The sequence below is a fragment of the Betta splendens genome, chromosome 7 (genome assembly GCF_900634795.4).
Source record: "Betta splendens chromosome 7, fBetSpl5.4, whole genome shotgun sequence".
Classification (NCBI taxonomy): domain Eukaryota; kingdom Metazoa; phylum Chordata; class Actinopteri; order Anabantiformes; family Osphronemidae; genus Betta; species Betta splendens.
Genome location: NC_040887.2, coordinates 16,007,770 through 16,032,190, shown reverse-complemented (window position 1 = coordinate 16,032,190; position 24,421 = coordinate 16,007,770). Strand labels below are relative to the sequence as shown.

The 24,421-nt window shown below is 40.0% G+C and overlaps 1 protein-coding gene and 11 non-coding genes across 12 annotated transcripts in view; 8 read left to right on the top strand and 4 right to left on the bottom strand.

The window, feature by feature from the left end:
• Positions 1 to 24,421, top strand: part of LOC114858575 (acid-sensing ion channel 1A-like) — a 196,032-nt gene that overhangs the window by 158,332 nt on the left and 13,279 nt on the right. The window lies entirely within an intron of this gene.
• trnai-aau (transfer RNA isoleucine (anticodon AAU)) lies at positions 2,738 to 2,811 on the top strand. The gene has a single exon. It is a non-coding gene; the product is annotated as a tRNA-Ile (tRNA).
• trnai-aau (transfer RNA isoleucine (anticodon AAU)) lies at positions 9,226 to 9,299 on the top strand. Its single transcript has one exon. It is a non-coding gene; the product is annotated as a tRNA-Ile (tRNA).
• Positions 11,044 to 11,116, bottom strand: trnaq-uug (transfer RNA glutamine (anticodon UUG)). Its single transcript has one exon. It is a non-coding gene; the product is annotated as a tRNA-Gln (tRNA).
• Positions 11,244 to 11,317, top strand: trnai-aau (transfer RNA isoleucine (anticodon AAU)). The gene has a single exon. It is a non-coding gene; the product is annotated as a tRNA-Ile (tRNA).
• On the bottom strand, positions 13,228 to 13,300 carry trnar-ucg (transfer RNA arginine (anticodon UCG)). The gene has a single exon. It is a non-coding gene; the product is annotated as a tRNA-Arg (tRNA).
• trnai-aau (transfer RNA isoleucine (anticodon AAU)) lies at positions 14,108 to 14,181 on the top strand. Its single transcript has one exon. It is a non-coding gene; the product is annotated as a tRNA-Ile (tRNA).
• On the top strand, positions 15,239 to 15,312 carry trnai-aau (transfer RNA isoleucine (anticodon AAU)). Its single transcript has one exon. It is a non-coding gene; the product is annotated as a tRNA-Ile (tRNA).
• Positions 15,718 to 15,790, bottom strand: trnaq-uug (transfer RNA glutamine (anticodon UUG)). The gene has a single exon. It is a non-coding gene; the product is annotated as a tRNA-Gln (tRNA).
• On the top strand, positions 15,918 to 15,991 carry trnai-aau (transfer RNA isoleucine (anticodon AAU)). Its single transcript has one exon. It is a non-coding gene; the product is annotated as a tRNA-Ile (tRNA).
• Positions 17,327 to 17,400, top strand: trnai-aau (transfer RNA isoleucine (anticodon AAU)). The gene has a single exon. It is a non-coding gene; the product is annotated as a tRNA-Ile (tRNA).
• trnar-ucg (transfer RNA arginine (anticodon UCG)) lies at positions 18,719 to 18,791 on the bottom strand. Its single transcript has one exon. It is a non-coding gene; the product is annotated as a tRNA-Arg (tRNA).

Here is a 24,421-nt window from a genome sequence, read left to right as displayed (position 1 = left end):
ATCTGTTGTTTCTTGATGTTCGGGGTGTAAGATAGGTCTGCTTTAGATCATCAGAAGACAGACATCTGCTTGTGGCATTTCGGGAATATAGATCAGCTGGAATCAGGCAGAAAATGTTTCACAACAGCTGTAGGCAATTTATTTGCTTAATTTACTCTTTACTATTGCAAGCACATATTTCTTTTGCCAGCAATGATGAGATCTGTTGACAGACCCTTACAACAGCTCTAGGCAATTTTTTTGCTTAAATCTGATGTTGTGATCCTAACATTAGGGAGAGGTGTCTGATTTGAGGTTGAGAAACGGTTTTGAAACCAAACCTCTACAAAAATCTTGTCCAACAAATGATTCATAATAATGGCAACACCCTGATAGTCAATGATACTAAGAATAATTAAACATACTGGGACAGTGATTTCATACAAAGAGAAACAACATCTGTTGAGTTCAATGTGACTGCTAACCACAAAGGGACTTGAAGCCTTAATCTTCTGATCCGAAGTCAGACGCCTTATCCATTAGGCCACGAAAGGCACCCTTCTCAGTGAACTGGGGGACTATATCTTTCGTGGTACTCTTGATGGATAAGCCTTTTTTATGCATTTAGGCACTGTTTATTGTTTCAAAAGCAACATATATATGATCAAAATGTGGCCGGTTAGCTCACCTGGTTAGAGCGTGGTGCTAATAACGCCAAGGCCATGGGTTCAACCCCCATACTGCCCATCTACTGTTGCTAATGCGCATTTGTTTTGCCAGCAATGGTGAGCCGTGTTGTTTGTCGGTGCTCAGGCTGTAAGATAGGTCTGCTTTAGATCATCAGAAGACAGACATCTGCTTGTGGCATTTCTGGAATATAGATCAGCTGGAATCAGGCAGAAAATGTTTCACAACAGCTCTAGGCAATTTTTTTGCTTAAATCTGATGTTGTGATCCTAACATTAGGGAGAGGTGTCTGATTTGTCACAACAGCTCTAGATTATTTTTTGCTTAATTTACTCTTTACTATTGCAAGCACATATTTCTTTTGCCAGCAATGATGAGATCTGTTGTTTCTTGATTTTCGGGGTGTACGATAGGTCTGCTTTAGATCATCAGAAGACAGACATCTGCTTGTGGCATTTCTGGAATATAGATCAGCTCGAATCAGGTAGAAAATGTTTCACAACAGCTCTAGGCATTTTTTTTGCTTAAATCTGATGTTGTGATCCTAACATTAGGGAGAGGTGTCTGATTTGAGGTTGAGAAACGGTTTTGAAACCAAATCTCTACAAAAAACTTGTCCAACAAATGATTCATAATAATGGCAAAACCCTGATAGTCAATGATACTAAGAATAATTGAACATACTGGGACAGTGATTTCATACAAAGAGAAACAACATCTGTTGAGTTCAATGAGACTGCTAACCACGAAGGGACTTGAACCCTTAATCTTCTGATCCGAAGTAAGACGCCTTATCCATTAGGCCACGTGGTCACGAAAAGCACCCTTCTCAGTGAACTGGGGGAGTTTTTTTTTTTTTGGTACTCTTGATGGATAAGCCTTTTTTATGCATTTAGGCACTTTTTATTGTTTTAAAAGCAAAATATGTATGATCAAATGTGGCCGGTTAGCTCAGCTGGTTAGAGTGTGGTGCTAATAACGCCAAGGCCATTGGTTCAGCCCCCATACTGGCCATCTACTGTTGAAAATGCACATTTGTTTTGCCAGCAATGATGAGCCGTGTTGTTTGTCGGTGCTCGGGCTGTAAGATAGGTCTGCTTTAGATCATCAGAAGACAGACATCTGCTTGTGGCATTTCTGGTATATAGATCAGCTGGAATCAGGCAGAAAATGTTTCACAACATGCGCATTTGTTTTGCCAGCAATGATGAGCCGTGTTGTTTGTCGGTGCTCGGGCTGTAAGATAGGTCTGCTTTAGATCATTAGAAGACAGACATCTGCTTGTGGCATTTCTAGAATATAGATCAACTCGAGTCAGGTAGAAAATTTTTCACAACAGCTCTAGACAATTTTTTGCTTAATTTACTCTTTACTATTGCAAGCACATATTTCTTTTGCCAGCAATGATGAGATCTGTTGTTTCTTGATGTTCGGGGTGTAAGATAGGTCTGCTTTAGATCATCAGAAGACAGACATCTGCTTGTGGCATTTCTGGAATATAGATCAGCTGGAATCAGGCAGAAAATGTTTCACAACAGCTGTAGGCAATTTATTTGCTTAATTTACTCTTTACTATTGCAAGCACATATTTCTTTTGCCAGCAATGATGAGATCTGTTGACAGACCCTTACAACAGCTCTAGGCAATTTTTTTGCTTAAATCTGATGTTGTGGTCCTAACATTAGGGAGAGGTGTCTGATTTGAGGTTGAGAAACGGTTTTGAAACCAAACCTCTACAAAAATCTTGTCCAACAAATGATTCATAATAATGGCAACACCCTGATAGTCAATGATACTAAGAATAATTAAACATACTGGGACAGTGATTTCATACAAAGAGAAACAACATCTGTTGAGTTCAATGTGACTGCTAACCACAAAGGGACTTGAAGCCTTAATCTTCTGATCCGAAGTCAGACGCCTTATCCATTAGGCCACGTGGTCACGAAAGGTGCCCTTCTCAGTGAACTGGGGGACTAGATCTTTCGTGGTACTCTTGATGGATAAGCCTTTTTTATGCGTTTAGGCACTGTTTATTGTTTCAAAAGCAACATATATATGATCAAAATGTGGCCGGTTAGCTCAGCTGGTTAGAGCGTGGTGCTAATAACGCCAAGGCCATGGGTTCAACCCCCATACTGGCCATCTACTGTTGCTAATGCGCATTTGTTTTGCCAGCAATGGTGAGCCGTGTTGTTTGTCGGTGCTCAGGCTGTAAGATAGGTCTGCTTTAGATCATCAGAAGACAGACATCTGCTTGTGGCATTTCTGGAATATAGATCAGCTGGAATCAGGCAGAAAATGTTTCACAACAGCTGTAGGCAATTTATTTGCTTAAATCTGATGTTGTGATCCTAACATTAGGGAGAGGTGTCTGATTTGAGGTTGAGAAACGGTTTTGAAACCAAACCTCTACAAAAATCTTGTCCAACAAATGATTCGTAATAATGGCAACACCCTGATAGTCAATGATACTAAGAATAATTAAACATACTGGGACAGTGATTTCATACAAAGAGAAACAACATCTGTTGAGGTCAATGAGACTGCTAACCACGAAGGGACTTGAACCCTTAATCTTCTGATCTGAAGTCAGACGCCTTATCGATTAGCAATTTGCCAGCAATGATGAGCCGTATTGTTTGTCGGTGCTCGGCCTGTTAGATAGGTCTGCTTTAGATCATCAGAAGACAGACATCTGCTTGTGGCATTTCTGGAATATAGATCAGCTGGAATCAGGCAGAAAATGTTTCACAACAGCTGTAGGCAATTTATTTGCTTAAATCTGATGTTGTGATCCCAACATTAGGGAGAGGTGTCTGATTTGAGGTTGAGAAACGGTTTTGAAACCAAACCTCTACAAAAATCTTGTCCAACAAATGATTCATAATAATGGCAACACCCTGATAGTCAATGATACTAAGAATAATTGAACATACTGGGAGGGTGATTTCATACAAAGAGAAACAACATCTGTTGAGTTCAATAAGAGTGCTAACCACGAATGGACTTGAACCCTTAATATTCCGATCTGAAGTCAGACGCCTTATCCATTAGGACACGTGGTAAGCCAGCAATGATGCTCAGCTGGTTAGAGCGTGGTGCTAATAATGCGAAGGACATGGGTTCAACCCCCATACTGGCAATTTTTTTGCTTAAATCTGATGTTGTGATCCTAACATTAGGGAGAGGTGTCTGATTTGAGGTTGAGAAACGGTTTTGAAACCAAACCTCTACAAAAATCTTGTCCAACAAACGATTCATAATAATGGCAACACCCTGATAGTCAATGATACTAACAATAATTGAACAAACTGGGACAGTGATTTCATACAAAGAGAAACAACATCTGTTTTTACATTTTATTGTTTTATTGTTTTGAAAGCAACATATGTATGATCCAATGTGGCTGGTTAGCTCAGCTGGTTAGATTGTGCTGCTAATAATGCCAAGGCCATGGGTTCAACCCCCATACTGGCCTTCTACTGTTGCAAGCGCACATTTGTTTTGCCAGCAATGATGAGCCGTGTTTTTTGTTGATGCTCGGGCTGTAAGATAGGTCTTCTTTAGATCATCAGAAGATAGACTTCTGCTTGTGGCATTTCTAGAATATAGATCAGCTCGAATCAGGTAGAAAATTTTTCACAAAAGCACAAGACAATTTTTTGCTTAATTTACTCTTTACTATTGCAAGCACATATTTCTTTTGCCAGCAATGATGAGATCTGTTGTTTCTTGATGTTCGGGGTGTAAGATAGGTCTGCTTTAGATCATCAGAAGACAGACATCTGCTTGTGGCATTTCGGGAATATAGATCAGCTGGAATCAGGCAGAAAATGTTTCACAACAGCTGTAGGCAATTTATTTGCTTAATTTACTCTTTACTATTGCAAGCACATATTTCTTTTGCCAGCAATGATGAGATCTGTTGACAGACCCTTACAACAGCTCTAGGCAATTTTTTTGCTTAAATCTGATGTTGTGATCCTAACATTAGGGAGAGGTGTCTGATTTGAGGTTGAGAAACGGTTTTGAAACCAAACCTCTACAAAAATCTTGTCCAACAAATGATTCATAATAATGGCAACACCCTGATAGTCAATGATACTAAGAATAATTAAACATACTGGGACAGTGATTTCATACAAAGAGAAACAACATCTGTTGAGTTCAATGTGACTGCTAACCACAAAGGGACTTGAAGCCTTAATCTTCTGATCCGAAGTCAGACGCCTTATCCATTAGGCCACGTGGTCATGAAAGGCACCCTTCTCAGTGAACTGGGGGACTATATCTTTCGTGGTACTCTTGATGGATAAGCCTTTTTTATGCATTTAGGCACTGTTTATTGTTTCAAAAGCAACATATGTATGATCAAAATGTGGCCGGTTAGCTCACCTGGTTAGAGCATGGTGCTAATAACGCCAAGGCCATGGGTTCAACCCCCATACTGCCCATCTACTGTTGCTAATGCGCATTTGTTTTGCCAGCAATGGTGAGCCGTGTTGTTTGTCGGTGCTCAGGCTGTAAGATAGGTCTGCTTTAGATCATCAGAAGACAGACATCTGCTTGTGGCATTTCTGGAATATAGATCAGCTGGAATCAGGCAGAAAATGTTTCACAACAGCTGTAGGCAATTTATTTGCTTAAATCTGATGTTGTGATCCTAACATTAGGGAGAGGTGTCTGATTTGAGGTTGAGAAACGGTTTTGAAACCAAACCTCTACAAAAATCTTGTCCAACAAATGATTCGTAATAATGGCAACACCCTGATAGTCAATGATACTAAGAATAATTAAACATACTGGGACAGTGATTTCATACAAAGAGAAACAACATCTGTTGAGGTCAATGAGACTGCTAACCACGAAGGGACTTGAACCCTTAATCTTCTGATCTGAAGTCAGACGCCTTATCGATTAGCAATTTGCCAGCAATGATGAGCCGTATTGTTTGTCGGTGCTCGGCCTGTTAGATAGGTCTGCTTTAGATCATCAGAAGACAGACATCTGCTTGTGGCATTTCTGGAATATAGATCAGCTGGAATCAGGCAGAAAATGTTTCACAACAGCTGTAGGCAATTTATTTGCTTAAATCTGATGTTGTGATCCCAACATTAGGGAGAGGTGTCTGATTTGAGGTTGAGAAACGGTTTTGAAACCAAACCTCTACAAAAATCTTGTCCAACAAATGATTCATAATAATGGCAACACCCTGATAGTCAATGATACTAAGAATAATTGAACATACTGGGAGGGTGATTTCATACAAAGAGAAACAACATCTGTTGAGTTCAATAAGAGTGCTAACCACGAATGGACTTGAACCCTTAATATTCTGATCTGAAGTCAGACGCCTTATCCATTAGGCCACGTGGTCACGAAAAGCACCCTTCTCAGTGAACTGGGGGAGTAGATCTTTTGTGGTACTCTTGATGGATAAGCCTTTTTTATGCATTTAGGCACTTTTTATTGTTTTAAAAGCAAAATATGTATGATCAAATGTGGCCGGTTAGCTCAGCTGGTTAGAGTGTGGTGCTAATAACGCCAAGGCCATTGGTTCAGCCCCCATACTGGCCATCTACTGTTGCAAATGTGCATTTGTTTTGCCAGCAATGATGAGCCGTGTTGTTTGTTGATGCTCGGGCTGTAAGATAGGTCTTCTTTAGATCATCAGAAGACAGACTTCTGCTTGTGGCATTTCTAGAATATAGATCAGCTCGAATCAGGTAGAAAATTTTTCACAAAAGCACTAGACAATTTTTTGCTTAATTTACTCTTTACTATTGCAAGCACATATTTCTTTTTCCAGCAATGATGAGATCTGTTGTTTCTTGATGTTCGGGGTGTAAGATAGGTCTGCTTTAGATCATCAGAAGACAGACATCTGCTTGTGGCATTTCGGGAATATAGATCAGCTGGAATCAGGCAGAAAATGTTTCACAACAGCTGTAGGCAATTTATTTGCTTAATTTACTCTTTACTATTGCAAGCACATATTTCTTTTGCCAGCAATGATGAGATCTGTTGACAGACCCTTACAACAGCTCTAGGCAATTTTTTTGCTTAAATCTGATGTTGTGATCCTAACATTAGGGAGAGGTGTCTGATTTGAGGTTGAGAAACGGTTTTGAAACCAAACCTCTACAAAAATCTTGTCCAACAAATGATTCATAATAATGGCAACACCCTGATAGTCAATGATACTAAGAATAATTAAACATACTGGGACAGTGATTTCATACAAAGAGAAACAACATCTGTTGAGTTCAATGTGACTGCTAACCACAAAGGGACTTGAAGCCTTAATCTTCTGATCCGAAGTCAGACGCCTTATCCATTAGGCCACGAAAGGCACCCTTCTCAGTGAACTGGGGGACTATATCTTTCGTGGTACTCTTGATGGATAAGCCTTTTTTATGCATTTAGGCACTGTTTATTGTTTCAAAAGCAACATATATATGATCAAAATGTGGCCGGTTAGCTCACCTGGTTAGAGCGTGGTGCTAATAACGCCAAGGCCATGGGTTCAACCCCCATACTGCCCATCTACTGTTGCTAATGCGCATTTGTTTTGCCAGCAATGGTGAGCCGTGTTGTTTGTCGGTGCTCAGGCTGTAAGATAGGTCTGCTTTAGATCATCAGAAGACAGACATCTGCTTGTGGCATTTCTGGAATATAGATCAGCTGGAATCAGGCAGAAAATGTTTCACAACAGCTCTAGGCAATTTTTTTGCTTAAATCTGATGTTGTGATCCTAACATTAGGGAGAGGTGTCTGATTTGTCACAACAGCTCTAGATTATTTTTTGCTTAATTTACTCTTTACTATTGCAAGCACATATTTCTTTTGCCAGCAATGATGAGATCTGTTGTTTCTTGATTTTCGGGGTGTAAGATAGGTCTGCTTTAGATCATCAGAAGACAGACATCTGCTTGTGGCATTTCTGGAATATAGATCAGCTCGAATCAGGTAGAAAATGTTTCACAACAGCTCTAGGCATTTTTTTTGCTTAAATCTGATGTTGTGATCCTAACATTAGGGAGAGGTGTCTGATTTGAGGTTGAGAAACGGTTTTGAAACCAAATCTCTACAAAAAACTTGTCCAACAAATGATTCATAATAATGGCAAAACCCTGATAGTCAATGATACTAAGAATAATTGAACATACTGGGACAGTGATTTCATACAAAGAGAAACAACATCTGTTGAGTTCAATGAGACTGCTAACCACGAAGGGACTTGAACCCTTAATCTTCTGATCCGAAGTAAGACGCCTTATCCATTAGGCCACGTGGTCACGAAAAGCACCCTTCTCAGTGAACTGGGGGAGTTTTTTTTTTTTTGGTACTCTTGATGGATAAGCCTTTTTTATGCATTTAGGCACTTTTTATTGTTTTAAAAGCAAAATATGTATGATCAAATGTGGCCGGTTAGCTCAGCTGGTTAGAGTGTGGTGCTAATAACGCCAAGGCCATTGGTTCAGCCCCCATACTGGCCATCTACTGTTGAAAATGCACATTTGTTTTGCCAGCAATGATGAGCCGTGTTGTTTGTCGGTGCTCGGGCTGTAAGATAGGTCTGCTTTAGATCATCAGAAGACAGACATCTGCTTGTGGCATTTCTGGTATATAGATCAGCTGGAATCAGGCAGAAAATGTTTCACAACATGCGCATTTGTTTTGCCAGCAATGATGAGCCGTGTTGTTTGTCGGTGCTCGGGCTGTAAGATAGGTCTGCTTTAGATCATTAGAAGACAGACATCTGCTTGTGGCATTTCTAGAATATAGATCAACTCGAGTCAGGTAGAAAATTTTTCACAACAGCTCTAGACAATTTTTTGCTTAATTTACTCTTTACTATTGCAAGCACATATTTCTTTTGCCAGCAATGATGAGATCTGTTGTTTCTTGATGTTCGGGGTGTAAGATAGGTCTGCTTTAGATCATCAGAAGACAGACATCTGCTTGTGGCATTTCTGGAATATAGATCAGCTGGAATCAGGCAGAAAATGTTTCACAACAGCTGTAGGCAATTTATTTGCTTAATTTACTCTTTACTATTGCAAGCACATATTTCTTTTGCCAGCAATGATGAGATCTGTTGACAGACCCTTACAACAGCTCTAGGCAATTTTTTTGCTTAAATCTGATGTTGTGGTCCTAACATTAGGGAGAGGTGTCTGATTTGAGGTTGAGAAACGGTTTTGAAACCAAACCTCTACAAAAATCTTGTCCAACAAATGATTCATAATAATGGCAACACCCTGATAGTCAATGATACTAAGAATAATTAAACATACTGGGACAGTGATTTCATACAAAGAGAAACAACATCTGTTGAGTTCAATGTGACTGCTAACCACAAAGGGACTTGAAGCCTTAATCTTCTGATCCGAAGTCAGACGCCTTATCCATTAGGCCACGTGGTCACGAAAGGTGCCCTTCTCAGTGAACTGGGGGACTAGATCTTTCGTGGTACTCTTGATGGATAAGCCTTTTTTATGCGTTTAGGCACTGTTTATTGTTTCAAAAGCAACATATATATGATCAAAATGTGGCCGGTTAGCTCAGCTGGTTAGAGCGTGGTGCTAATAACGCCAAGGCCATGGGTTCAACCCCCATACTGGCCATCTACTGTTGCTAATGCGCATTTGTTTTGCCAGCAATGGTGAGCCGTGTTGTTTGTCGGTGCTCAGGCTGTAAGATAGGTCTGCTTTAGATCATCAGAAGACAGACATCTGCTTGTGGCATTTCTGGAATATAGATCAGCTGGAATCAGGCAGAAAATGTTTCACAACAGCTGTAGGCAATTTATTTGCTTAAATCTGATGTTGTGATCCTAACATTAGGGAGAGGTGTCTGATTTGAGGTTGAGAAACGGTTTTGAAACCAAACCTCTACAAAAATCTTGTCCAACAAATGATTCGTAATAATGGCAACACCCTGATAGTCAATGATACTAAGAATAATTAAACATACTGGGACAGTGATTTCATACAAAGAGAAACAACATCTGTTGAGGTCAATGAGACTGCTAACCACGAAGGGACTTGAACCCTTAATCTTCTGATCTGAAGTCAGACGCCTTATCGATTAGCAATTTGCCAGCAATGATGAGCCGTATTGTTTGTCGGTGCTCGGCCTGTTAGATAGGTCTGCTTTAGATCATCAGAAGACAGACATCTGCTTGTGGCATTTCTGGAATATAGATCAGCTGGAATCAGGCAGAAAATGTTTCACAACAGCTGTAGGCAATTTATTTGCTTAAATCTGATGTTGTGATCCCAACATTAGGGAGAGGTGTCTGATTTGAGGTTGAGAAACGGTTTTGAAACCAAACCTCTACAAAAATCTTGTCCAACAAATGATTCATAATAATGGCAACACCCTGATAGTCAATGATACTAAGAATAATTGAACATACTGGGAGGGTGATTTCATACAAAGAGAAACAACATCTGTTGAGTTCAATAAGAGTGCTAACCACGAATGGACTTGAACCCTTAATATTCCGATCTGAAGTCAGACGCCTTATCCATTAGGCCACGTGGTCACGAAAAGCACCCTTCTCAGTGAACTGGGGGAGTAGATCTTTTGTGGTACTCTTGATGGATAAGCCTTTTTTATGCATTTAGGCACTTTTTATTGTTTTAAAAGCAAAATATGTATGATCAAATGTGGCCGGTTAGCTCAGCTGGTTAGAGTGTGGTGCTAATAACGCCAAGGCCATTGGTTCAGCCCCCATACTGGCCATCTACTGTTGCAAATGTGCATTTGTTTTGCCAGCAATGATAAGCCGTGTTGTTTGTCGGTGCTCAGGCTGTAAGATAGGTCTGCTTTAGATCATCAGAAGACAGACATCTGCTTGTGGCATTTCTGGAATATAGATCAGCTGGAATCAGGCAGAAAATGTTTCACAACAGCTCTAGGCAATTTTTTTGCTTAAATCTGATGTTGTGATCCTAACATTAGGGAGAGGTGTCTGATTTGAGGTTGAGAAACGGTTTTGAAACCAAACCTCTACAAAAATCTTGTCCAACAAATGATTCATAATAATGGCAACACCCTGATAGTCAATGATACTAAGAATAATTAAACATACTGGGACAGTGATTTCATACAAAGAGAAACAACATCTGTTGAGTTCAATAAGACTGCTAACCACGAATGAACTTGAACCCTTAATATTCTGATCTGAAGTCAGACGCCTGTAGGGAGAAAATATTTCACAACAGCTGTAGGCAATTTATTTGCTTAAATCTGATGTTGTGATCCTAACATTAGGGAGAGGTGTCTGATTTGAGGTTGAGAAACGGTTTTGAAACCAAACCTCATACAAAGAGAAACAACATTTGTTGAGTTCAATGTGACTGCTAACCACGAAGGGACTTGAACCCTTAATCTTCTGATCCAAAGTCAGACGCCTTATCCATTAGGCCACGTGGTCACGAAAGGCACCCTTCTCAGTGAACTGGGGGACTAGAACTTTGGTGGTACCCTTGATGGATAAGCCTTTTTTATGCATTTAGGAACTGTTTATTGTTTCAAAAGCAACATATATATATTCAAAACGTGGCCGGTTAGCTCAGCTGGTTAGAGCGTGGTGCTAATAACGCCAAGGCCATGGGTTCAACCCCCATACTGGCCATCTACTGTTGCAAGCGCACATTTGTTTTGCCAGCAATGATGCTCAGCTGGTTAGAGCGTGGTGCTAATAACGCGAAGGACATGGGTTCAACCCCCATACTGGCAATTTTTTTGCTTAAATCTGATGTTGTGATCCTAACATTAGGGAGAGGTGTCTGATTTGAGGTTGAGAAACGGTTTTGAAACCAAACCTCTACAAAAATCTTGTCCAACAAACGATTCATAATAATGGCAACACCCTGATAGTCAATGATACTAAGAATAATTGAACAAACTGGGACAGTGATTTCATACAAAGAGAAACAACATCTGTTTTTACATTTTATTGTTTTATTGTTTTGAAAGCAACATATGTATGATCCAATGTGGCTGGTTAGCTCAGCTGGTTAGAGCGTGGTGCTAATAATGCCAAGGCCATGGGTCCATACTGGCCTTCTACTGTTGCAAACGCACATTTGTTTTGCCAGCAATGATGAGCCGTGTTGTTTGTCGATGCTCGGGCTGTAAGATAGGTCTTCTTTAGATCATCAGAAGACAGACTTCTGCTTGTGGCATTTCTAGAATATAGATCAGCTCGAATCAGGTAGAAAATTTTTCACAAAAGCACTAGACAATTTTTTGCTTAATTTACTCTTTACTATTGCAAGCACATATTTCTTTTGCCAGCAATGATGAGATCTGTTGTTTCTTGATGTTCGGGGTGTAAGATAGGTCTGCTTTAGATCATCAGAAGACAGACATCTGCTTGTGGCATTTCTGGAATATAGATCAGCTGGAATCAGGCAGAAAATGTTTCACAACAGCTGTAGGCAATTTATTTGCTTAATTTACTCTTTACTATTGCAAGCACATATTTCTTTTGCCAGCAATGATGAGATCTGTTGACAGACCCTTACAACAGCTCTAGGCAATTTTTTTGCTTAAATCTGATGTTGTGATCCTAACATTAGGGAGAGGTGTCTGATTTGAGGTTGAGAAACGGTTTTGAAACCAAACCTCTACAAAAATCTTGTCCAACAAATGATTCTTAATAATGGCAACACCCTGATAGTCAATGATACTAAGAATAATTGAACATACTGGGACAGTGATTTCATACAAAGAGAAACAACATCTGTTGAGTTCAATGAGACTGCTAATCACGAATGGACTTGATCCCTTAATCTTCTGATCCGAAGTCAGACGCCTTATCGATTAGCAATTTGCCAGCAATGATGAGCCGTGATTTCATACAAAGAGAAACAATATCTGTTGAGGTCAATGAGACTGCTAACCACGAAGGGACTTGAACCCTTAATCTTCTGATCCGAAGTCAGACGCCTTATCGATTAGCAATTTGCCAGCAATGATGAGCCGTGTTGTTTGTCGGTGCTCGGCCTGTTAGATAGGTCTGCTTTAGATCATCAGAAGACAGACATCTGCTTGTGGCATTTCTGGAATATAGATCAGCTGGAATCAGGCAGAAAATGTTTCACAACAGCTCTAGGCAATTTTTTTGCTTAAATCTGATGTTGTGATCCTAACATTAGGGAGAGGTGTCTGATTTGTCACAACAGCTCTAGATTATTTTTTGCTTAATTTACTCTTTACTATTGATCATCAGAAGACAGACATCTGCTTGTGGCATTTCTGGAATATAGATCAGCTCGAATCAGGTAGAAAATGTTTCACAACAGCTCTAGGCAATTTTTTTGCTTAAATCTGATGTTGTGATCCTAACATTAGGGAGAGGTGTCTGATTTGAGGTTGAGAAACGGTTTTGAAACCAAATCTCTACAAAAATCTTGTCCAACAAATGATTCATAATAATGGCAAAACCCTGATAGTCAATGATACTAAGAATAATTGAACATACTGGGACAGTGATTTCATACAAAGAGAAACAACATCTGTTGAGTTCAATGAGACTGCTAACCACGAAGGGACTTGAACCCTTAATCTTCTGATCCGAAGTCAGACGCCTTATCCATTAGGCCACGTGGTCACGAAAAGCACCCTTCTCAGTGAACTGGGGGAGTTTTTTTTTTTTTTGGTACTCTTGATGGATAAGCCTTTTTTATGCATTTAGGCACTTTTTATTGTTTTAAAAGCAAAATATGTATGAACAAATGTGGCCGGTTAGCTCAGCTGGTTAGAGTGTGGTGCTAATAACGCCAAGGCCATTGGTTCAGCCCCCATACTGGCCATCTACTGTTGCAAATGCACATTTGTTTTGCCAGCAATGATGAGCCGTGTTGTTTGTCGGTGCTCGGGCTGTAAGATAGGTCTGCTTTAGATCATCAGAAGACAGACATCTGCTTGTGGCATTTCTGGTATATAGATCAGCTGGAATCAGGCAGAAAATGTTTCACAACAGCTGTAGGCAATTTATTTGCTTAAATCTGATGTTGTGATCCTAACATTAGGGAGAGGCGTCTGATTTGAGGTTAAGAAACGGTTTTGAAACCAAACCTCTACAAAAATCTTGTCTAACAAATGATTCATAATAATGGCAACACTCTGATAGTCAATGATACTAAGAATAATTAAACATACTGGGACAGTGATTTCATACAAAGTGAAACAACGTTTATTGAGTTCAATTTGACTGCTAACCACGAAGGGACATGAACCCCTAATCTTCTGATCCGAAGTCAGACGCCTTATCCATTAGGCCACGTGGTCACGAAAGGTGCCCTTCTCAGTGAACTGGGGGACTAGATCTTTCGTGGTACTCTTGATGGATAAGCCTTTTTTATGCATTTAGGCACTGTTTATTGTTTCAAAAGCAACATATTTATGATCAAACCATGGCCGGTTAGCTCAGCTGGTTAGAGCGTGGTGCTAATAACGCCAAGGCCATGGGTTCAACCCCCATACTGGCCATCTACTGTTGAAAATGCGCATTTGTTTTGCCAGCAATGATGAGCCGTGTTGTTTGTCCTCGCTCGGGCTGTAAGATAGGTCTGCTTTAGATCATCAGAAGACAGACATCTGCTTGTGGCATTTCTGGAATATAGATCAGCTGGAATCAGGCAGAAAATGTTTCACAACATGCGCATTTGTTTTGCCAGCAATGATGAGCCGTGTTGTTTGTCGGTGCTCGGGCTGTAAGATAGGTCTGCTTTAGATCATTAGAAGACAGACATCTGCTTGTGGCATTTCTAGAATATAGATCAACTCGAGTCAGGTAGAAAATTTTTCACAACAGCTCTAGACAATTTTTTGCTTAATTTACTCTTTACTATTGCAAGCACATATTTCTTTTGCCAGCAATGATGAGATCTGTTGTTTCTTGATGTTCGGGGTGTAAGATAGGTCTGCTTTAGATCATCAGAAGACAGACATCTGCTTGTGGCATTTCTGGAATATAGATCAGCTGGAATCAGGCAGAAAATGTTTCACAACAGCTGTAGGCAATTTATTTGCTTAATTTACTCTTTACTATTGCAAGCACATATTTCTTTTGCCAGCAATGATGAGATCTGTTGACAGACCCTTACAACAGCTCTAGGCAATTTTTTTGCTTAAATCTGATGTTGTGATCCTAACATTAGGGAGAGGTGTCTGATTTGAGGTTGAGAAACGGTTTTGAAACCAAACCTCTACAAAAATCTTGTCCAACAAATGATTCATAATAATGGCAACACCCTGATAGTCAATGATACTAAGAATAATTAAACATACTGGGACAGTGATTTCATACAAAGAGAAACAACATCTGTTGAGTTCAATGTGACTGCTAACCACAAAGGGACTTGAAGCCTTAATCTTCTGATCCGAAGTCAGACGCCTTATCCATTAGGCCACGTGGTCACGAAAGGCACCCTTCTCAGTGAACTGGGGGACTATATCTTTCGTGGTACTCTTGATGGATAAGCCTTTTTTATGCATTTAGGCACTGTTTATTGTTTCAAAAGCAACATATATATGATCAAAATGTGGCCGGTTAGCTCAGCTGGTTAGAGCGTGGTGCTAATAACGCCAAGGCCATGGGTTCAACCCCCATACTGGCCATCTACTGTTGCTAATGCGCATTTGTTTTGCCAGCAATGGTGAGCCGTGTTGTTTGTCGGTGCTCAGGCTGTAAGATAGGTCTGCTTTAGATCACCAGAAGACAGACATCTGCTTGTGGCATTTCTGGAATATAGATCAGCTGGAATCAGGCAGAAAATGTTTCACAACAGCTGTAGGCAATTTATTTGCTTAAATCTGATGTTGTGATCCTAACATTAGGGAGAGGTGTCTGATTTGAGGTTGAGAAACCGTTTTGAAACCAAACCTCTACAAAAATCTTGTCCAACAAATGATTCGTAATAATGGCAACACCCTGATAGTCAATGATACTAAGAATAATTAAACATACTGGGACAGTGATTTCATACAAAGAGAAACAACATCTGTTGAGGTCAATGAGACTGCTAACCACGAAGGGACTTGAACCCTTAATCTTCTGATCCAAAGTCAGACGCCTTATCCATTAGGCCACGTGGTCACGAAAGGCACCCTTCTCAGTGAACTGGGGGACTAGAACTTTGGTGGTACCCTTGATGGATAAGCCTTTTTTATGCATTTAGGAACTGTTTATTGTTTCAAAAGCAACATATATATATTCAAAACGTGGCCGGTTAGCTCAGCTGGTTAGAGCGTGGTGCTAATAACGCCAAGGCCATGGGTTCAACCCCCATACTGGCCATCTACTGTTGCCAGCGCACATTTGTTTTGCCAGCAATGATGCTCAGCTGGTTAGAGCGTGGTGCTAATAACGCGAAGGACATGGGTTCAACCCCCATACTGGCAATTTTTTTGCTTAAATCTGATGTTGTGATTCTAACATTAGGGAGAGGTGTCTGATTTGAGGTTGAGAAATGGTTTTGAAACCAAACCTCTACAAAAATCTTGTCCAACAAACGATTCATAATAATGGCAACACCCTGATAGTCAATGATACTAAGAATAATTGAACAAACTGGGACAGTGATTTCATACAAAGAGAAACAACATCTGTTTTTACATTTTATTGTTTTATTGTTTTGAAAGCAACATATGTATGATCCAATGTGGCTGGTTAGCTCAGCTGGTTAGAGCGTGGTGCTAATAATGCCAAGGCCATGGGTCCATACTGGCCTTCTACTGTTGCAAACGCACATTTGTTTTGCCAGCAATGATGAGCCGTGTTGTTTGTCGATGCTCGGGCTGTAAGATAGGTCTTCTTTAGATCATCAGAAGACAGACTTCTGCTTGTGGCATTTCTAGAATATAGATCAGCTCGAATCAGGTAGAAAATTTTTCACAAAAGCACTAGACAATTTTTTGCTTAATTTACTCTTTACTATTGCAAGCACATATTTCTTTTGCCAGCAATGATGAGATCTGTTGTTTCTTGATGTTCGGGGTGTAAGATAGGTCTGCTTTAGATCATCAGAAGACAGACATCTGCTTGTGGCATTTCTGGAATATAGATCAGCTGGAATCAGGCAGAAAATGTTTCACAACAGCTGTAGGCAATTTATTTGCTTAATTTACTCTTTACTATTGCAAGCACATATTTCTTTTGCCAGAAATGATGAGATCTGTTGACAGACCCTTACAACAGCTCTAGGCAATTTTTTTGCTTAAATCTGATGTTGTGATCCTAACATTAGGGAGAGGTGTCTGATTTGAGGTTGAGAAACGGTTTTGAAACCAAACCTCTACAAAAATCTTGTCCAACAAATGATTCATAATAATGGCAACACCCTGATAGTCAATGATACTAAGAATAATTAAACATACTGGGACAGTGATTTCATACAAAGAGAAAAAACATCTGTTGAGTTCAATGTGACTGCTAACCACAAAGGGACTTGAAGCCTTAATCTTCTGATCCGAAGTCAGACGCCTTATCCATTAGGCCACGTGGTCACGAAAGGCACCCTTCTCAGTGAACTGGGGGACTATATCTTTCGTGGTACTCTTGATGGATAAGCCTTTTTTATGCATTTAGGCACTGTTTATTGTTTCAAAAGCAACATATATATGATCAAAATGTGGCCGGTTAGCTCAGCTGGTTAGAGCGTGGTGCTAATAACGCCAAGGCCATGGGTTCAACCCCCATACTGGCCATCTACTGTTGCTAATGCGCATTTGTTTTGCCAGCAATGGTGAGCCGTGTTGTTTGTCGGTGCTCAGGCTGTAAGATAGGTCTGCTTTAGATCATCAGAAGACAGACATCTGCTTGTGGCATTTCTAGAATATAGATCAACTCGAATCTGGTAAAAATTTTTTCACAACAGCTCTAGATTATTTTTTGCTTAATTTACTCTTTACTATTGCAAGCACATATTTCTTTTGCCAGCAATTCTGAGATCTGTTGTTTCTTGATGTTCGGGGTGTAAGATAGGTCTGCTTTAGATCATCAGAAGACAGACATCTGCTTGTGGCATTTCTAGAATATAGATCAGCTCGAATCAGGTAGAAAATTTACTTTACACTCTACAAAAATCTTGTCCAACAAATGATTCATAATAGTGGCAACACCCTGATAGTCAATGATACTAAGAATAATTAAACATACTGGGACAGTGATTTCATACAAAGAGAAAACACATCTGTTGAGTTCAATGAGACTGCTAACCACGAATGGACTTGAACCCTTAAAATTCTGATCTGAAGTGAGACGCCTTATCCATTAGGCCACGTGGTCATGAAAAGCACCCTTCTCAGTGAACTGGGGGAGTAGATCTTTTGTGGTACTCTTGATGGATAAGCCTTTTTTATGCATTTAGGCACTTTTTATTGTTTTAAAAGCAACATATGTATGATCGAATGTGGCCGGTTAGCTCAGCTGGTTAGAGTTTGGTGCTAATAACGCCAAGGCCATGGGTTCAACCCCTATACTGGCCATCTACTGTTGCAAACGCACATTTGTTTTGCCAGCAATGATGAGCCGTGTTGTTTGTCGTTGCTCGGGCTGTAAGATAGGTCTGCTTTAGATCATCAGAAGACAGACATCTGCTTGTGGCATTTCTGGAATATAGATCAGCTGGAATCAGGCAGAAAATGTTTCACAACAGCTGTAGGCAATTTATTTGCTTAAATCTGATGTTGTGATCCTAACATTAGGGAGAGGTGTCTGATTTGAGGTTGAGAAACGGTTTTGAAACCAAACAGATCAGCTGGAATCAGGCAGAAAATGTTTCACACCAGCTCTAGGCAATTTATTTCCTTAAATCTGATGTTGTGGTCCTAACATTAGGGAGAGTTGTCCTTTTTGAGGTTGAGAAACGGTTTTGAAACCAAACCTCTACAAAAATCTTGTCCAACAAATGATTCATAATAATGGCAACACCCTGATAGTCAATGATACTAAGAATAATTGAACATACTGGGACAGTGATTTCATACAAAGAGAAACAACATCTGTTGAGTTCAATAAGACTGCTAACCACGAAGGGACTTGAACCCTTAATCTTCTGATTCGAAGTCAGACTCCTTATCCATTAGGCCACGTGGTCATGAAAAGCACCCTTCTCAGTGAACTGGGGGACAGGATCTTTCGTGGTACTCTTGATGGATAAGCCTTTTTATGCATTTAGGCACTTTTTATTGTTTTAAAAGCAACATATGTATGATCAAAATGTGGCCGGTTAGCTCAGCTGGTTAGAGCGTGGTTCTATTAACGCAAGGCCATGGGTTCAATCCCATATGGGCCATCTAATATTGCAAACGCACATTTGTTTTGCCAGCAATGATGAGCCGTGTTGTTTGTCGATGCTCGGGCTGTAAGAAAGGTCTGCTTTAGATCATCAGAAGACAGACATCTGCTTGTGGCATTTCTGGAATATAGATCAGCTCGAATCAGGTAGAAAATGTTTCACATCAGCTCTAGGCAATTTTTTCCTTAATTTACTCTTTACTATTGCAAGCACATATTTCTTTTGCCAGCAATGATCAGATCTGTTGTTTCTTGATGTTCGGGGTGTAAGATAGGTCTGCTTTAGATCATCAGAAGACAGACATCTGCTTGTGGCATTTCTGGAATATAGATCAGCTGGAATCAGGCAGAAAATGTTTCACAACAGCTGTAGGCAATTCATTTGCTTAAATCTGATGTTGTGATCCTAACATTAGGGAGAGGTGTCTGATTTGAGGTTGAGAAACGGTTTTGAAACCAAACCTCTACAAAAATCTTGTCCAACAAATGATTCATAATAATGGCAACACCCTGATAGTCAATGATAGTAAGAATAATTGAACATACTCGGACAGTGATTTCATACAAAGAGAAACAACATCTGTTGAGTTCAATAAGACTGCTAACCACGAAGGGACTTGAACCCTTAATCTTCTGATCCGAAGTCAGACGCCTTATAAATCTGATGTTGTGATCCTGACATTAGGGAGAGGTGTCTGAATTAAGGTTAAGAAAACGGTTTTGAATCCAAACCTCTACAAAAATCTTGTCCAACAAATGATTCATAATAATGGCAACACCCTGATAGTAAATGATACTAAGAATATGAAAACTTACTTGGACAGTGATTTCATACAAAGAGAAAAAACATCTGTTGAGTTCAATAAGACTGCTAACTACGAAGGGACTTGAACCCTCAATGTTCTGATCTGAAGTCAGATGCCTTATCTATTATTCCACATCATGTTAAAAAAAAAAGAGCACCTTTCTCAGTGAACTGGGGGACTAGATCTCTCATGGTACTCTTGACGGAAAAGTCTTTTTTATGCATTTAGGCAGTGTAAATTGTTATGAAAGCAACATATGTAGAAAAAAAACAGGCAGGTTAGCTCGGCTGGTTAGAGTGTGGTGCTAATAATGCCACGGCTATAGTTTCAACCCCCATACTGCCCATCTACTATTGCAAGCACATATATCTTTTGCCAGCAATGATGAGATCTGAGATCAGATCATCTGCATAAAAATTTTAAGACACATTCTTAAAAGATGATCTGACCAAGAGGATATAACAATAATAAAGTTTGGCCCAAGACTGAACCATGTGGCATGTGACTCCACATGATAGAAGAAAGAGCAAACTTAGACATGATGTTATAGATAGAAATATTGAAAGCTTGGTCACTAAGGTAAGTCGAGAACCACTGGAATACAAACCCAAAAAAGCCTAATTTAGACTGGAGTCAATTTATCAATTTTCCATGATCCACAGTGTCAAAAGCAGATGTTAAATCTAATAAAACTAGGACTCTGTCACGGCCGCAGCCATCATTATATCACTGGAGACTAGTCGAGCAGTGTCAGTGGATTGTATCTTAAGAAGATGTATTGCACTTTAGCTATAAAAAAGTTTAAGGACACATTGCAATTATTTTCACACAGAGATTTGGGGAGCTGATGGTGAAACAATATTTCGAATTGTGTCGAACAAAAGTTTAGGACTTTTCTTGTTTACTGAAACCAGATGGAAAAAGTACGCTCATCTTGCCTGCTTTATCATTTCATTCAGCTTCACAATCATGTTTTTAAGATGCAGTCTGTGTACTTCTAACTTAGTCATTTTCCACAGACACTTAATTTTACGGAAGTCTCTCTCAAAGCTACCAATAGCTTCACTCACTCATCCATGGACAGGAAGAGGAAGAGAATACTGTTTGACAGGTGCTACAGAATTTAAGATGTCCAAACAATAATTGTAAATGTCTCAATATCCCTGCAGTTAGAGAAGGAACTTGGGTCAAACAACGCAGAAAATCCATCTTGATTTAATACGCTTTTGAGCCAGCACTCTGAACAGAAGGCACAATCCATCCATCTTCTATTCCGCTTAATCTCGTACGTGGGGTCACAGGGGCTGGAGCCTATCCCGGCTGGTTATGGGCGAGAGGCAGGGTCAGGCTGCCAGTCCATCACAGGGCAACACATAGACACACACACACACTATGGGCAATGTAGAATTAATTAGCCTAATGCATGGAGTGTGGGAGGAAGCCGAAGAACAAGGGGAGAACAAACTCCACACAGAAATGCACCCTGTTTGCCTCCGGGAATCGACCCGAGGACCTTCTCGATGTGAGGCGACATATATCATTTGAATGTCTTCAACACTTAACTGATCAATAATCAGGCCAAGAAAGAAGATTAGGTCAAAAGTATGGCCTTTTTATGGGTAGGACCAAAATTCCACGAGAGCTAAAAACTTAGTTGTCATGCAACAGGAGGGATCATCAACATGAAGGTTAAAATCACCAAGAATTAAGACACTCAAACTTAATAATAGATGACAAGAAATCAGAAAACACCTCTATAGACCGGGCGTTACTCAGCACAGGGGTCAATTATAGGTTCAGACAACTGGCACACAGGGGCATTTGCTAACAGAGTCGATAAATCAGATCAAAGCACTAGAAAAACAATAACCATGAGAGAGAGCACCGAGGGAGCAGTGGCAAAGCCAAACACAGGCGCCATCTTGCTCAAGCTACCAAATGAGTTCCCCACACAGGCTGCCTAGTCCCATCCAAGGCTTGTTCGTCATGTGTGTTGTTTGTTCTGTGTTTGTTATATGTTCAGCATGATTTTGATTATTATGACTAGTTTTCCTGCTTAGCAGTGTTTTGAGTTAGTTATTATTTCCTTTGTTTGCCTTTCGGTGTTTATATTCAATGATTTAATTAAATTTTTACTAGTTAAACCCTGTGCTGGTGGGTTGTGCATAGTGTGCTGGCTGGACAGAGGAGCACCTTCGGTGATGTGAGTGTGTGTAGATGTGGTAGCATTATTATTTTTAATCTCCCTACCATCCTGTGTGTCCTAAGTGTGACAGCGATCAAAGTGGGAAAAAATAATTTGTAATAATAAGTTTTTTGAACCTTGAATTAAATTTTTAGACCTTCCTGTGGATTGGTTGTTATACTGCACTGCAAGTACTGTAGGTCCTCTGTGTAATCATTACAACTAATAAAGCTGTGCAGTCATACATCAGCAGGTGAACAGAACACGTTCATGATCGTGAATGGAATAAAAAAAATCCTGGCGGCTGCTTGTGTTATGATTTAAAGTATGTGACAAATACAGAATGACTATTCGTTGTTAAACACTTTGCCACACATAAGAACTTAATCCCTGTTAACCCTGCTGTCTGCAGATGAAAAAGCTGTAGTGAGCCCTCTGCCCACTGCTCACTGGGCCCGAGGCTGTTTATGCATCAATGTTTACTCAGCTGTGTGTGAGGAGAACACGGCGCACACTTGAATTACAGTACAGTGCAGCTATAGCTGCTGCTGCGCTGGCCTCGTCCTCCTGGTTTCTCACTCAGCAGCTAGTGAGCGTGGGCTCTATACGTGGCTGGCACGAGTGCATAAGCAGGAGATTTGTAGGCGATGGTGATGATTGAGACATGCAGGAAAAAAGGCAGCAGAGGAGGTTTTAACACACCATATGGATGTGCTGCACATCAAGATTTGACTTCAGGGACAGAAGAAGAGGAGTCATAACATTAATGCCTCATGCTATAATTTCTATGCAGTGCAGGTATTTTTTACTTTATATTTGAATTATGAAAAATAAAAACTCTAAAGCCTCATCACACAGTGTACTGGCCAATGCCAAACATCTCAGTTGCTATTTACCATTTGTTCCACTTCTCCTGGGTTCACTTGAGGGAGAATAAGGGTGCTTGGTAACTGCAAGAGCCTCTACACAAAAATGTAACCACTCTGAATGAATGTGAACTAGCTATTCCAAGACATTTACAGCTCTCATCCAAATTCACAGGGCCCTTTCCATTATTCACCAAGCCGCTTCTGCACTGGAGGAGTATGAAAGTCATCATTTTTTACTAGTTATTTAAAGTAGCACTTGAACAAAAATTCTCTATATTTTCAATTCTGTAGCAATAGCAGAAATTGGTGGGAGAAGTTAGTGAACCTTCCCCCAGGTCATTATTTCATGCTGATGTATGGAGCTACTCTCAGCTCATCCACCACAGGCAGCCTTGAATGGATCACTATATTTTCTTCAGAAACGGTTTTCCACTTAGCTACATTTATTTTTCTTTTTTTACTTTCTGAATATTATTCTAATTGTCCCCCCTCACCTTAGCAGCTGAATGTTTTGTTAATTTAGTGTAAGATTTAAGATACAGTATTTTGGCCCTGTCATGCCGTCATTCTCAGATCAGCATAATTAAATCTCCTCCTGGCTTCTGATGTGCCCCTTGTGATGCTATCATCTCTGAAGGTGATGTGTAGTGAGAGCCTGGGCAGTGCTTGAAATAAGATAAGATGAGAACTGTCTCTACTTGCTTGTGAAATATTCACCAAATCAAGGAGGGATGGGTGGGTAGATGGAGAGGAGTCCATGGGAGACAAAACATTGGAGTTCAGGAGACACAGGGGAATGAGGGAAGGGAAGTAGGTGGGAAAGAAATATCTGAATTGTGTGGGGGTTGGTGGATAATATTTCAGATATGACAGTTAAAAATGTACTTGTGACAGTGAAGAAGACTTTATGATGTTAAACAGGAGGAAAAGTAGGAGGAAGACAATGACAGTTTTTTAGAAATGTGGAGTTTTGACATTTAAGCTGACAAATGTTAGTTTACATGCATATACACTACTGTACATGTACCTATGCATATGGTATACTGTAATTACACACTATTACGTTAGAAAAGCTGTAAAATAACATTGTTCACCAAAAGGGTGACACAGGCATTGGTGCATGAACAGACCTTTCTTAGGTAGGTGTTACGGTTGGGCAAACACGAATAAGAGTAGAGTGTATGAGCGAAAGACTGGGCTGTTAAGGCCTACAAACTTAACAAGAGTGAAGGACCCAATTGCAGCACACGTATGAAGTTAATAATAATAATGAAGATTTATTTAAACAACAAAATATAACACAATAAACAATAATACATTGAGCAAAGTAAACAAAGAAATACCTAACGCAAAGCGCTGCTAAGCAGGGAAACAAATAGGTTTAAAGATGAATCTAAACACTAAACAGGAACAGAGCAGGGTAAATAACCACAACTAGGACTATTAATCTAATTAGAGAACACAGAGACAGCACAAAAAAATCCACAGCATGAACAAGCAAACCTGGACGAGGACTAGAAAGAACTACAAGGCTGACGTTAGACAGGCAACGACAAAATGATGAACCAAC